Source organism: Orbicella faveolata, unplaced genomic scaffold (assembly GCF_042242905.1).
Source record: "Orbicella faveolata isolate gen_17 unplaced genomic scaffold, um_ofav_v1 contig_2, whole genome shotgun sequence".
NCBI classification, from domain to species: domain Eukaryota; kingdom Metazoa; phylum Cnidaria; class Anthozoa; order Scleractinia; family Merulinidae; genus Orbicella; species Orbicella faveolata.
This window is the reverse complement of record NW_028301547.1, coordinates 6,465,973-6,479,044: the sequence shown is the minus strand read 5'-3', so window position 1 is coordinate 6,479,044 and position 13,072 is coordinate 6,465,973. Positions and strand designations below refer to the sequence as shown.

Genomic DNA, 13,072 nt, shown 5'->3' with positions numbered 1-13,072 from the left:
GGAAATGAATGAGCCTTTGATGGCAATTTGAGGCAAACCTTTTCACAAATAATTATACCAATCGAGTTGTACATGTCTTAAAAGTTTTTTTTCTAAATAGTTTCGTTCATATAAGTTAAAAATAATCTATATTTTTGGTCACGTTCTTATAGTAAACAGTCGTTGCTATGGCCGTTGCTACGTGAAAAAACTTATACCACTGTGTACTTTCCTTAAATTTCACACTCATCTGTAGGGAAATTCGTCATTGTTTGATTGCACAATTGTCTCGTAGCGAATAAGGTGGGATATTTAAATATTAAAATGGTTTTTTGATCGGGGTTGGATGGAGGGAAAAGGCCGAAATTACCCTCGGAGTTTGATTGGAAGGTATACAAGGCGTGTTACGCATGCGGAAAAAGAGTATTAAAAGTGTTCGCTTTAGAGTCGAATGTTAATCAAGATGCCGTCTTAATTACAAGGAGGCTGTAAGCTGCAAGGGTAGTACAGTTTTTTCGTTTTGATATTAATTTGCCTAATGTCGTCTATTACACCTCCGATGCTAAAGATCACTTCTTCCACCTCATCTTTGCTGATTGGGAAAAGAACAGATCTACGGATCAGATCTCAACGTTTTTCAAAGGTATTTTGCTAAAAATTGCATATAGTTATGGTCACGTATAGAATGACTACTTCACGCTATGTTCAAGCCTTAATAGAGCAAGTTGAAAACATGAAAACATTTCAACTTTGTGTTAAAAGCCACGGAGCCATCTTAGAATATTGATGTATCGAACGTGGCCTATTCATCCAGTGGTTAATATCATGGTGATCCATACTTTTTGTTTTAGAGGATACATCTTTATAAAAAAAAATCCGTTCATTACTGTTTTAGAGACCGGGTAGAATAGGCCAAATCAGAGAAGAGCGCTTTATGATTTTTGTAAAGGCTCGTTATATTTACTTAGTAGGAAAGATCAAGGATTCTCACAAATGTCCCTGAAAGATCTCAAGAGCCTATATACACAAAAAGGCTAATTAAAAAGAACAAACATTTGAAGTAGACATCCCGAAATCAATCGTGATCGGAAACTGGTGTTTGTTTTGCCTTTTCCTTGCAAAAATAGGTTTTCGGATATCGTTTCTTTTTGTTCTGAAATATTATTTATGCCAAAATTCTATGCATAAAATACCTTTCTATTTACAGTTTGGCGAAAACTCGTTTTGACAGACTTAAGACAACTCTATTTTTTCTTTAGATAAAAAAAAATATACATTGCTTCACATCGACATAAAATGCCCTCATTATGACAAGCACGTCTATTTACATTTCCGCGAAACGAACTGAATTGTAATAATTAGGCATTTGTTAGAGATTTTGAAAAAGTTGTCAACAAATTGAATTGATAGACTAGAGACGATTTTTGTCGCGAAAGTCAGACATCGAATTGATTGCTTACCTTCTCATTATGATTAACACAATTTTTTTTCCTACAATCTTTTCTCTTTTCTGTAGATATATATGACTAGTTTTTATATGCGTAACTGTACTTTAAACACTTTTAGGTATTTTCTTTTCATGCGGACACACGAATCATGATTTACCCAGGTTCTTCTTGGGCTCACATCTTTGTGACAAGATGAGATTACACGTAACAACCGATTGATCACGACTTGCTGCGAGACATCCCACGCACGTAATAAAAAAGGAATACACCATTTTCATTAGTTTTACGACAGCTTTACGTCTTTTGCAAAAAGTTTTATTAATTCGAAAACTCTTTAAAAAAACTAGCACAAGGAAAGCACATAATGTCATTTTCAAGCAAAAAACTTGCTGCAAACCGAAAGTTAGCTTCAAATTTGGCTACAGTAGTCTTGAGACGGACAAAAACTTGGTTGCCAGAGAGATTTTAAATCACTGGAGGTAAACCTTTGGAAAAGTCACAAATTCGAGTCATTATTGTTTAACATAATGCTAAAACTATAATGTCTGATGTGGAACACAAAAACATTTTGTTGAAGAAAATCTGACGCCTTCCTCTCGTTCCTAGAGCAACTGGGTTATGCCTGATTACCAATTACTCAAGTTGTTAGAGTGGAAAGTAGTACGAAACTACGATAGCATTTTGCATTACGCTGCATACTATTATTGTCAAATATGCCAGTCAGCAATAGCTGTCGAAAACTCATTAGACTCAGGTCAACTACACTATACCTATAAGCATTTTAAACAAAATGTTGAAGATTAACGAAAAAATTGGCCCAGTTACTTAAGGTACCGCCAACCCTAACATTAATCGCTTTCCTCGCTAGGGAACACTAATACGTCGTTACAGCATCCACCTCCCCGCAAAGGGCAACAAAGCACAGTTCTTAATTATTAGAAACATTAACCTTCATGACAGACACATGCAAAATCTCTCTGGACATACTTTATCGGTTGCAAGTCCAGCTGTCACCCAAAAAAATTGTGAGTAGTTATAAGAATCAAATAGTTGCATTCTACGTGTATACCTTAATCTTCGAATAAAACAGGCTTACCAATTGAAAATCAAGGTGTCTGTGTCTGTGGTACTGTGTTATGGTTACGCGCCATAGGGGGACTTTGATGCAGAAGCTCTAATTACTTGAAACATGAGCTTTACGAAATTGTAAATTTAAAAAATAAAGCCGGTAAACAGCAAGTATGAAGGGAAAAAATGTATGAATTATTGTCATGCTCACATGTTGAAATGACTTTGATCGAGTTTATGGCCGTTGACAGGGTTATATTACAAGCAGCTGCCGAAATATATTTTCTGTGTGACACAATTATTATTTTTTCAAATACAGCTGACAACCAAAATTATTATTATTATTATTATTACTTGTTTTAACATCAAACATATCTACCATATCAAACATATCTAAATTTAGCCAATGATAAAAGAAGTATTGTGCTCAACAGCCAATAGATCGGAATATAGTTCTTGAATTATGCAGACAAGACACAAAGCACAGGAAAAAAAACACACTTTGGTGGACCTCAGTATACGCAGGATTCTTGACACTTCCTTACTGAGGTTTTCAAGTTTTAAAAGCTTATGTTTGCCTGGAAATTGAGATTCCTGCTCAAGGTATTTCAAGTATCACAACATTAACTAATGTTTGCCGGGAAAGTGAGTCCAGTACAATATATTTCAAATATTACAACTTTTACAACTTTCAATGTTTTTTATCTTTATTTTAAAAAAGTTTTTCAAACTATTTTATGTACAGGTTCCTATTGAAGCGTAAATTCATCAACTACTACAGTGGCATTCACGTACTAGGGAGTGAAATAAAAAGGTATGTCTATGCATTGCTAACCAGGAAAGAGGAAAAATTTTCCAGAGAGCAAGTATAAAGGTGAAAAAAGGGTGTATTATTGTCATGTGAAACATTTTGAAACGATTTTGATCGAGATTATGCCCGTTGAGCGGGTTATATTAAAAGCGTCTGCAAAATAATATCTTCTGACCGCAAAGTTTTGTGTCTTGAAACGCATGCTGACAAACAAAAACTTACTTGTTTTAACAGCCGACAGATCTAAATTTAGCCAATGAGAAAAGAAGTGTTGGGTTAATCTACAGCGAATAGACCGGAATATAGCCAATTGAATATGCAAACAAGAACACAATACACAGAAGAACACAGATTTTACGTAGTGTTTTTGACAAGTTTTACAAAATTATTTTTAGTGTTGAGAGTCCAGGTCAAGGCATTTTAAATATCACAACATTAATTAATATTCGCCTGGAAAGTGAGTCCAGTTCAATATATTTGAAATATAACAACTTTTACAACTTTCACTTTTAAGGTTACTTTTAAGGTTTTATCATAGCCAACGAAAAATCGGGTGACACTCGCATTGAATGCCGGTCGACAGAGATTCTTAAAGGCATGCGCACCTTGTAAAACATGTCGTCGCCCAAGCACCGATAAAAATGAATCCTTCACATGCACAGTGTTCCCCTTGTGAAGCGACCTTAAATCAAGTAGAAATACCTAACCAGGCACGGGAGCATGTCATCGAAAGGCATTATCCTTTTATACCTCACGAAGAAATTGTTTCGGAGCGATCGCTATTTTTTGAAAATGCTTTATCACCGCAGAGTCTCTTTAATACAGTTATCATCCAGCTTCGATCAGGTTTGCAAGCAAGTAGAAAACAAGGCCATCGGTACATCTACTACTACTCATTCAATTTTCCAGTTGGAGTCTTCCCTAACAGACAAGGCGGCTTCTGTGAAACTAACACGATAAAAATCGTCTGCAACTACACCGTATGTCAACAATGCAATCGACATTGGCCAAGCACAGTAGTTACAATTTATCCATGCGTGAAACAATTCATCTGAACACGAAATACTGCTAAAAATGTCGTGAGTTCTAGTTCTGTAGGCTGAGAGGTTATCAAGCTAACCAAAGAGAACAATTGACAGTCATAAAGATAAACACGAGTCGAATGGAGCCTTTGCTTGTTGAAAATTCCTGGTCAATGTTCACTTACGAAAAGCTGACTTCTCCACAATGTTCTGCGACTTATAGTGGCTGCTTTGTAAATTATTGCTTGTTAACCTTGCTGTTGTGGATGACACAACTACACCATTTCCTACAATCTATCCACTTTTCCGTACAAATCAAATCAAATTTGAAATGAATTCATCTTTTATCTAACTCAGCTCATCTAACTATAGACCACAGACTACAACATCGAGAAATCAAAACGTATTTAGAAATAAGGGAACAGGAAATAGTAATAGTAGTGAAAGAAAGAGAGTCAGCATCATATCCACATAGCAAAGCTAATCTTATGGATGAAATCAGCTCAGTTATCTATAGACCACCTACTACCGCATTTATAAATCAATGTACATTAAAAAAAAGGAAACAGAAAATATTTATAGTGAGTATTAATAGTAAGAAAGTCTGGGTCATTCAAATAGCAAAGCTAATCAAGTGGATGAAGCACACAGAGTAAAACTAATTTCTTTAAGATAAAAAGTCCCTTCGTGTGCTAGGCTATAATTAATATGTGTCATATTATGTCAAGCATAGAGTCCGTAAGGGTTTTACGAAAGATTGAAAGAAAATTTGGACTAGTGATATTTGTTGGCAGGGAATTACAAAGGCGAGAACCAATAGTTTCAGGGAGCGTAGTTCACACTGGCTGGTATCCACTGAGTTTACATAAAGCTTTCTAGAACACGACTGTCTTGTAGAATAAGGATGAAATGAAGAGGTAAAATAAAATAGTCGTTCAGACATGGAGGTTGCAGTCCGCATGACAATTCTTATAAACAGAAGAAGGTACCTGTGATTTAACAATTTCCCTAAGGTAAAGTAAGTTAAGAGATTGAAATAGAGGTTCAAAATGAGATTTAGGTTCAGGAAAAGAAATAAATTTTAATTGCTTTCGTTTGTATAACAAACAATGGCGTTACAAATGAAAAACAGTTAAATCCCAGACATGGACGCTAATAGTAAGGAAAGAATAAATAAGAGAGTAAGAAGGAATAAGAAGAATGCTTCTATAGACAAAATGCTCGCTTTAGACAAGACATCTAAGGTTTTTAAAAGTTTAAGACAAAGTTCCTTGATATGATCTTTTTTTTTTTTAAAGAAAAAGGCATTATTGGGTTTCAACTATCTTATACATAATTAAGTAAAAACATACACACACACACACACACGCACACACACACACACACACACACACACACACACACACACAACCCTAAGGAAAAAAATAATAAAAAAAACATAAGAGGTATAATAACCAAAGGGGCAAGCACGAACGAGACCAAAGGACCCATGCAAGGTGACGCCCAAATATAAAATTTAGTTTAAAAAGCTAAAAATTGCACAATTATATTACATGACTATCAAAAGGAAAAATTTAGCGTGCGCTATGAACAATGGCATGCGCACGATCAAGTGACCAAGTGCACGGGCGTTCCACGTCAAATGTTGTTCGTAAAAGGCTTGTCAGAGTTTGTTTTAAAAAGTTTCATAAGGGAAAGGCTACTTTTAGGCACAGATCTATAAGTAAAATTCCATAGGTTGGCAATCCTATTAAAATAAGAAGCCTGAAATGCGAAAGTTTTGCAAATAGGGGTTTTTAAGTTAAGGGAATGGCTTAGCCCAGTGCGGCCATGGTTTACAAAAGAAACGAAGTCATGTATATTTAGGTCTGTTTGCCCAGACAAGCATTAAGTTGGCGTAAATGTTACACGAAAAGACTTGGCAGAGTCAAATTATGTGATACATTAGTCGTCTTTTATTTAATATCAAATGATTGATTAAGTTTGTTTTCTTAAGTGCTAAGCGGTTACATCTCGTCCATCGGCGATTTATTGGAGTTCCTGATAACGATTTTTTTCCGGCTGACTAAAGTTATAACTTGAAAAATAAGATACTGTAGTTAGTATCATGAATTAACTAAATGAAATACTATGTAGCTGGATATGTTGGGAAAATCAATTACGTATAAAAAGAACAAAAGAGACCCTAGATTTCTTGGATCCTTGAGGTACGTAAGCAACAAGCCACTGGGTGCGTGGGTATATTGCTTTATGACCATTAACACTTACAAATTTAAACCATTTATGCACATTGCCATATTTCACCTTGATTAATTTTATCAAATACATGTAGAATTGCTCGATTTGCAGTATCAAAGGCTTTTTCCAAATCGCTAAATATACCGCAACCAAATGCACCATTATCAATAGATTGGCCAATTGATTCAGCGATAGAGCTAAGAACAAAGGTTGTCGAGCATTATTCCCTAAAATCAAACTCAAATGGAAAAAGTATTTTAAATTCTTCCAGATAGCTATAGAGTCGATAATATATAGCTTTTCCAAATATTTTGCTTGCGTTAGAAAGGACAGAATTGGCTTGTAATTGTCTTTGGCAAAGCTTGAGCCTTTCTCAAAGATATATAAGCGTTATCCTTGCTAATGTTATTCATTCATCAGAGAAATTACCACTTGTAAAGGAATAATTAACTAAAACTGCAAGTGGCATTTGCATAGACTCTTATAGATTCCAATAAGAACTAATCTGGTAACTGACGCACCGTAGGAAACGGGACACTTGGAATTCATATTATTGATCAAAGTCACCATTTCATGTAATTAAGTGACAGGGGACAAAAAGATTGATCCTTTTAGTATACCCTGGGGTAAAACAAGGGCTTGTGATTTTCTTTGGGGAATCTTTTCTCGGTAGTCTTACCGAGAATAGCGAGTACGTTATTACAGTTTTAGCGATAGCAGTTAGGATCGTCAACAGTTTTTTCATCTAGGATGGAAGGTATATAACTATTTTAAGTCCCAAATTTGGGTCACAATTGCTTAATATGATGCTCAAAATACAATGCCTTAGAGGGAGACCAAGACCATTTCATTGGGCAAAATCTGACCCCTTCCTCTCGTTGTACATGTTATTACGTGTTTCGTTTTCTAGGACGATAGGCAATTTCGCTTAGTCGATAATGCCCTATTGACTATTTGCTCGTTAGAATGCTATATGTTGTTGGACTGAAGGGTAATACGAAACCACAATATTTTGTGCTTCTTCAGCTATTTGCAAATATGCCAACCAGTAGTAGCGGGTAAAAAGAAGCATGCCTCACTTCTTCAACTCTAGACCTAAGCATTTCTGAAACAATTACAAAAATGTTGCAGATAAACAGAAAAAAAAGAATTGGTGCAATAGTTGCCACCAAACATGCTATTCTACCACTTTTCTTGCTAGGGGCACTAATACCTCACTGCAACAGCTTTTGGTATTAGCTGTAATGTTAATTATAGCAAAGTTCTGACCAATGAGGTACATTTTTTTAAAATGACCTTGGTATCAGATACAGTGCAAACATCAATCACGTGGCTTTATTATAATGTGGACTTGATGTTTACTCCACGAAATGTTCATGAGTCGTTGGGTGAACCTTATTCTTGGAGTAGAGGGGAGTTTAGCTAAAGAAGATCAAGGTGTCTGTGGTACAGTGTTATGGTTAAGCGCACTAGGCAAGCTCTGATATGCAGAAGATCTAGTCACTTGAAAGAGCGAGTATTGACAGAAAATAAATAGAAGAAAGTCTTACATGTATTGCTATTCCTTCGGTTGGACTTAGATTTATGCAGAATTCTCTAAATTTCCTGAAGGGCGTTTTTTTAACGTTTTACAAACTAAAGAAGAGAGTCACATTATTTGAAAAATTACAGCTTAATTTTGCCTGAAAGTGAGTCCAGCTCATATATTACAACTTTTACAACTTTAAATTATTCTCTCAGTATTACTATGTTAAAAGCGTTTTACAAATCTCTCTGTACAGCCTCATTTTGAAGCGTAAATCCATCAATCACTACAGTGGCATTCATGGACTCGGAAGAGGAATAAAAAGGTATGTCTACGCATTACTAACCAGGAAGGAAGTCAGGAAGTCAAGATATAGCCCGAGAGCAGTTTATTTTTGTCAAAATTTTCATTTTAGAGAGGTTGAAAGGCAACAACCCTCTACGTTACATACTAAGTCTAACCAATTTTACATTTGTCGTTATAGTTGTTAAAATAATCGAATCTGTCTCATGCAGCGACCAAAGTCGTTTCGAAAGATTCTTTCATCTAAAGCGAGTGTTTGGAGAAGGAAACAAGGATTATGTTTTGGTTTATTAATTATTTATTTTTAATTTTCACCGTCGGAATTTTTGAAGAATCTTACAACATGATTGTTCTCAACACCGACACGTTTGTTTTGCCCTAACATTCACCAACAGAGGTCTCAATGCTCACTCAATGCAAGGCTCGTTTTAATAATTTTACGTTTTGGTTAAAAAGCGTGCAAATTCCGCGAAACATGAGTTAGAATTTTGTGTTGCAAAATGAGACCAAATAATTTTTCATGACTCCTTCTTGTTTCTGCTGTCGTAACGATAGCTTTGAATTGTTCCAAGTGTTGTTGTTGTTGTTCTTTTGTTTTAAACTTAAACACCGGTTTGAACACGAGAGCGGTACAAACGTTTTTAAGAACAGTCTTAATCAAGGAAGGTCCAGTTAAAGGAAATAATAAATATTTTGAGGTAGAAAAATCACTTGGATGACAAATTCAGTAAGATGAAACTCTCTTCGATTGTGTTGCCAAGACAGCTATTTAACAGAAAATCTCTGAAGTGAAAGGAGGTTAATTGCCAGTACGCAAGCTTCAGTATATCTACTTTTTGAGAAGATCGAATCTGACTAATTTAGATTCATTTGTTCTGGAAGTTACTTTAGGGTATTATTATAACCTTGTTTTTGTTGGATTATTTCGATTCATCGAACAAAAATAGCGACAGAAACTGATAGAGGCATGTATTATCTAAAATTCATTGCCCTTCCTCGATTGGAAGGTGAATATTGGCATCGAGATGCGTTTAGGGAACAATTTTAAACCGAGCTTAAAACTAAGAACGTCTTCCCCGTGGCCCGTGTGTTTCGGTCTACAATGAGCCAACGCACGACGTTGAAGAGAAAATCGAAAACCGGAACCAGTTCAATGACGGTTCCTGAACATCGCTAGGGAGGGTATCCGCTGGGCGGGACTAATGCTGGCTCGCTCAGCAAAAGGCCTCTGAGAATGATAGCACAGCATAAAGCTACAATTTCAATGAGAATGAGGCCATTGCGTTTTAAATGTTTTTCTTGCATTTCAACCTTACAGAAAGTCAAAGTACCTAAAAAGAACCAAAAACATATTATCAAGAAACACTATCCTAAAAGGAAGCATTGGGGACAGTCGACGTTTTTTAAGAGATTTATAACACCTCAACGTCTCTTCTATGAAGTTAGAGACGTCCTTCGATCAGGTATCAAATGGAGTGAAAAACAAAGCCGCTTTCGTTACGTCTACTATTACACATTCGCTTTTAAAGTTGGTATATTCCGTAACGGACATGGAGGATTCAGCTCTGCGACGGAGACGGTAAAAATCGTTTGTGACCACATAGAATGTGCAAAGTGCGGGCGCCATTGGCCGAGCAAAGTAGCTACAATTTATCCATATATACGGAAAAAGACAGCAAAGATCGTGAGATTTAGTTCTATAGACTGAGAGGTTGACAGACCAGCCGGTAACAGCCATGAAAACAAAAGCATGTCGAATGGACCCTTTAGCTCGCTGAAGATCCCTGCTCGCTGTTCGCTTGGGATGTGTTGGATTTTCTCCAACTTCTACTGACTTTGACTTACAAGTACACTTTCTGTCATCACCCAAATAGCTTAACTTTTAGTGTAAACCTAATTCAAAAGAAAAGAAAGATAGCGTGATACCTCAGCAGAAAACAAATATTCCGGTACTTTATCTAAAAACCGGTTAAATACGCGTAAAGCCTGTTACATGATTTCTTACATCAAAGCCATTAGTCAAAGTAATATATCATTAAATTGCCATCAAAAACCAAAAGAAAGTTCGCAAATTTATGCTTCTGTACAACACTAAATAACTAGTGCTAATGTAAGCTATTTACTATAGTAAAATAAAAAAACTGTAATGTTTAGGTGTATTTCTGGCTACCTGTCATAAGAATTAAGTTCTGCTTGAAGTGATTTAATCTCATGAATAGGGACATTAGATTTTAATTGATCTTCTTCCTCGTTGTCGGTTTTGTAAACCTTAACTAAAATAGTATTTCACTATTTTTCAGCAACGAGATGATGAAAAGTTAAGCAGAATAATAGAATCACTAAATCTATAGCAGATAAACCACATACCCATAAGGGATGTTCAAAGGAACTTTTGCCCCGGAATGTGTTTGTTTACTACAAAGTAAGGAAAGTCAGGGACCGTTTCTTTTGCTAGTAGGGTCTTCAGATAAAAGGCTCCATTTTGCTAGGCTACACCAATAGGTCTATAGTACAGTTTAGTAGTACAGATGGGTAGAATCAACCTTCTTATAACAGAAAAAAAAACACATGTAGAGTACTTAAGCCTTCTATTTGTCTTTGCTTGCTGGTTGAAGAAACAACAGTGTAGCCTCTTAAAGAATTGGTGTTAGATTCTCAGGGACAATACATTTCTCTCCTCATGCATCAAAACGTCGTGCAATGGTAATTCTCGCAGCCTACAAATAAATATGCTAGTTGAAGTTAAGTAACAGCGGCTGTTGATGTTCCTTCTGTTGCTATGGTTAGGACTTTGTAGTCGACAAGCTGATGATTTAACTAAAGACCTGGCAAAATTATGAAAACCACAAGGACATTTTGCTATTGTCAACGTATTTAGCATGTATACCATTTTCTATATTGACATGGATAAAAACAGCCCTTGGAGTAATGAAAGTTTGTTCTTGTTGAACTATTGAGCTAACTTGTCGCAACTTTCCTATAATAAACTTCAGATAAAATTTGATATCATTCAAGTGCCCATTAACTTTGTATTAAATCTTATCTTCTCTGCAACCAATACATCACAGACCTAGTTTTAATTTCATTGGCAACAAGTAGTGGTGCAAGAGCCTGATCGATTGTGTTCCTGTAATTCTGGTGCAAATGCTATCATATCAGATGGTAGTTTCTTCTGGGTCATCCCTGGCATCTGCTTTCTATTAGAAAATTAAAAACAAAGCATATATTATTACATGTAGAAGTAAACGCAAAAGTTTCGCTGTATTCTTAAAAATTCGACAGCTTTGGGTTGTTGCGATTATGAGCACCAATCTGTGTCACTGACCTGTCTAAAGTCTTCATTTACAATTTTTTCATTGTGCTATCATTTGCTCGGCCGCTTTCGGGGGCGCCTTGGCCAGAATCCAAAAAGCTTAATCATAGTTGTAAATTGGAACGGAATCTCGGGTACAATTCACCAGCCTAGATTTATTCTGTAGCTGCCATGCTCATATCATTCTTTTTTATAAACTGTTTTTCATTGCTAATGTTTTAAGCAGTTTAGCATCAGTCATAGTCAAAAGTAAAGGACACAAATCATTTAAACAAAAAATCGTTGAAAAGTCGAAATTCACGCTCGCGCCTTTAGTGATAGCTCATTGTTGGATTTCCCATCAAACCAAGCGAGACGTATAATGCATGGTTGGGCAGCTATTGTGGTGTTATGACATTAAAATATTTTTTATAAATGCGTTTAGCGACATATAAACTAAGCAGCTACGAAGACACCGATTATCAATGACTTTTTAACAGAAAAATAGGCTCCATGCAAGGGAGTTTAAAAAAAAAAACATTTAGGCGAATCATTTTTCCTCCGGTAGGAAAAGACAAAAGTTTAGGAATGAATGACATCTCCAGTGTTGAATAAATTAGTGTCACTTGCATTTTACAGTAGGGCCAGGTATGTTCTAAGTTCAATGCAAATTGCATTTGGTTTGGCCTGATAACACCTCACCCTTGATTATTCTGAATATCATTCAAACCCTAATCCAAAGAATGTTTACTATTACACCATGTGTAAAAATATCCTTTTAATTACCTTTGTGGTAGGGGTACATTTGTGAATAATTTCTGGAACACCTTCTACAAGAAACTTCCAAATGGAATTAAAATCAACATGTGTTCAAAGTTACACAAATACCTAGATCCATGCATAGTGGCTTTGTGGTTGATGATTTATTGATAGCTTGAATAATGTTATTGTTTGTTCCCTTTCCTTTTAGGTTTATTCCAGTAATGCTGCATTCTTGGCATTTTGGAGGACACATTTATATATCGCAAACAAGCAGCCACAAAAAACATGGTTGGGAGTGCCAGCAGTCCAAGATATACAGCTGTACTAGTTGTTATCCAGTTTAAGAATGATCAATAAAACTGATTTCCCTTATATTGTACTGTGTACTGAAATTCAAATGGTACCAGGTCAAATCAATCAGTTGTAGGTATCTGGGATATCAGTTGTTGGTACCTGTCGATATGTTTCAACTCATAGATAATTTGCAACGTAAATTTTCAAATGGCTATAGCCACGCACCGACTGGATGTTTCTGAATGCTATTGTTCGACTGGATAATTTTCTCAATTTTAGTTTTTCTCTTTTTGCAAAAAAAAAGGAATATTTCAATATTAAAATCATTCT

At 35.7% G+C, this 13,072-nt stretch overlaps 1 long non-coding RNA gene across 2 annotated transcripts; it reads left to right on the top strand.

The window, feature by feature from the left end:
• The first annotated feature begins 424 nt into the window (after nucleotides 1-424).
• On the top strand, nucleotides 425-12,820 carry LOC149111725 (uncharacterized). 2 transcript variants are annotated; one of them, XR_016207104.1, is made up of 4 exons: nucleotides 425-622; nucleotides 3,241-3,309; nucleotides 8,348-8,416; nucleotides 12,657-12,820. It is a non-coding gene; the product is annotated as an uncharacterized LOC149111725 (long non-coding RNA). The 2 variants fall into 2 exon arrangements; XR_016207105.1 differs by lacking the exon at nucleotides 425-622 and adding an exon at nucleotides 2,741-3,140.
• Nucleotides 12,821-13,072: the final 252 nt, after the last annotated feature.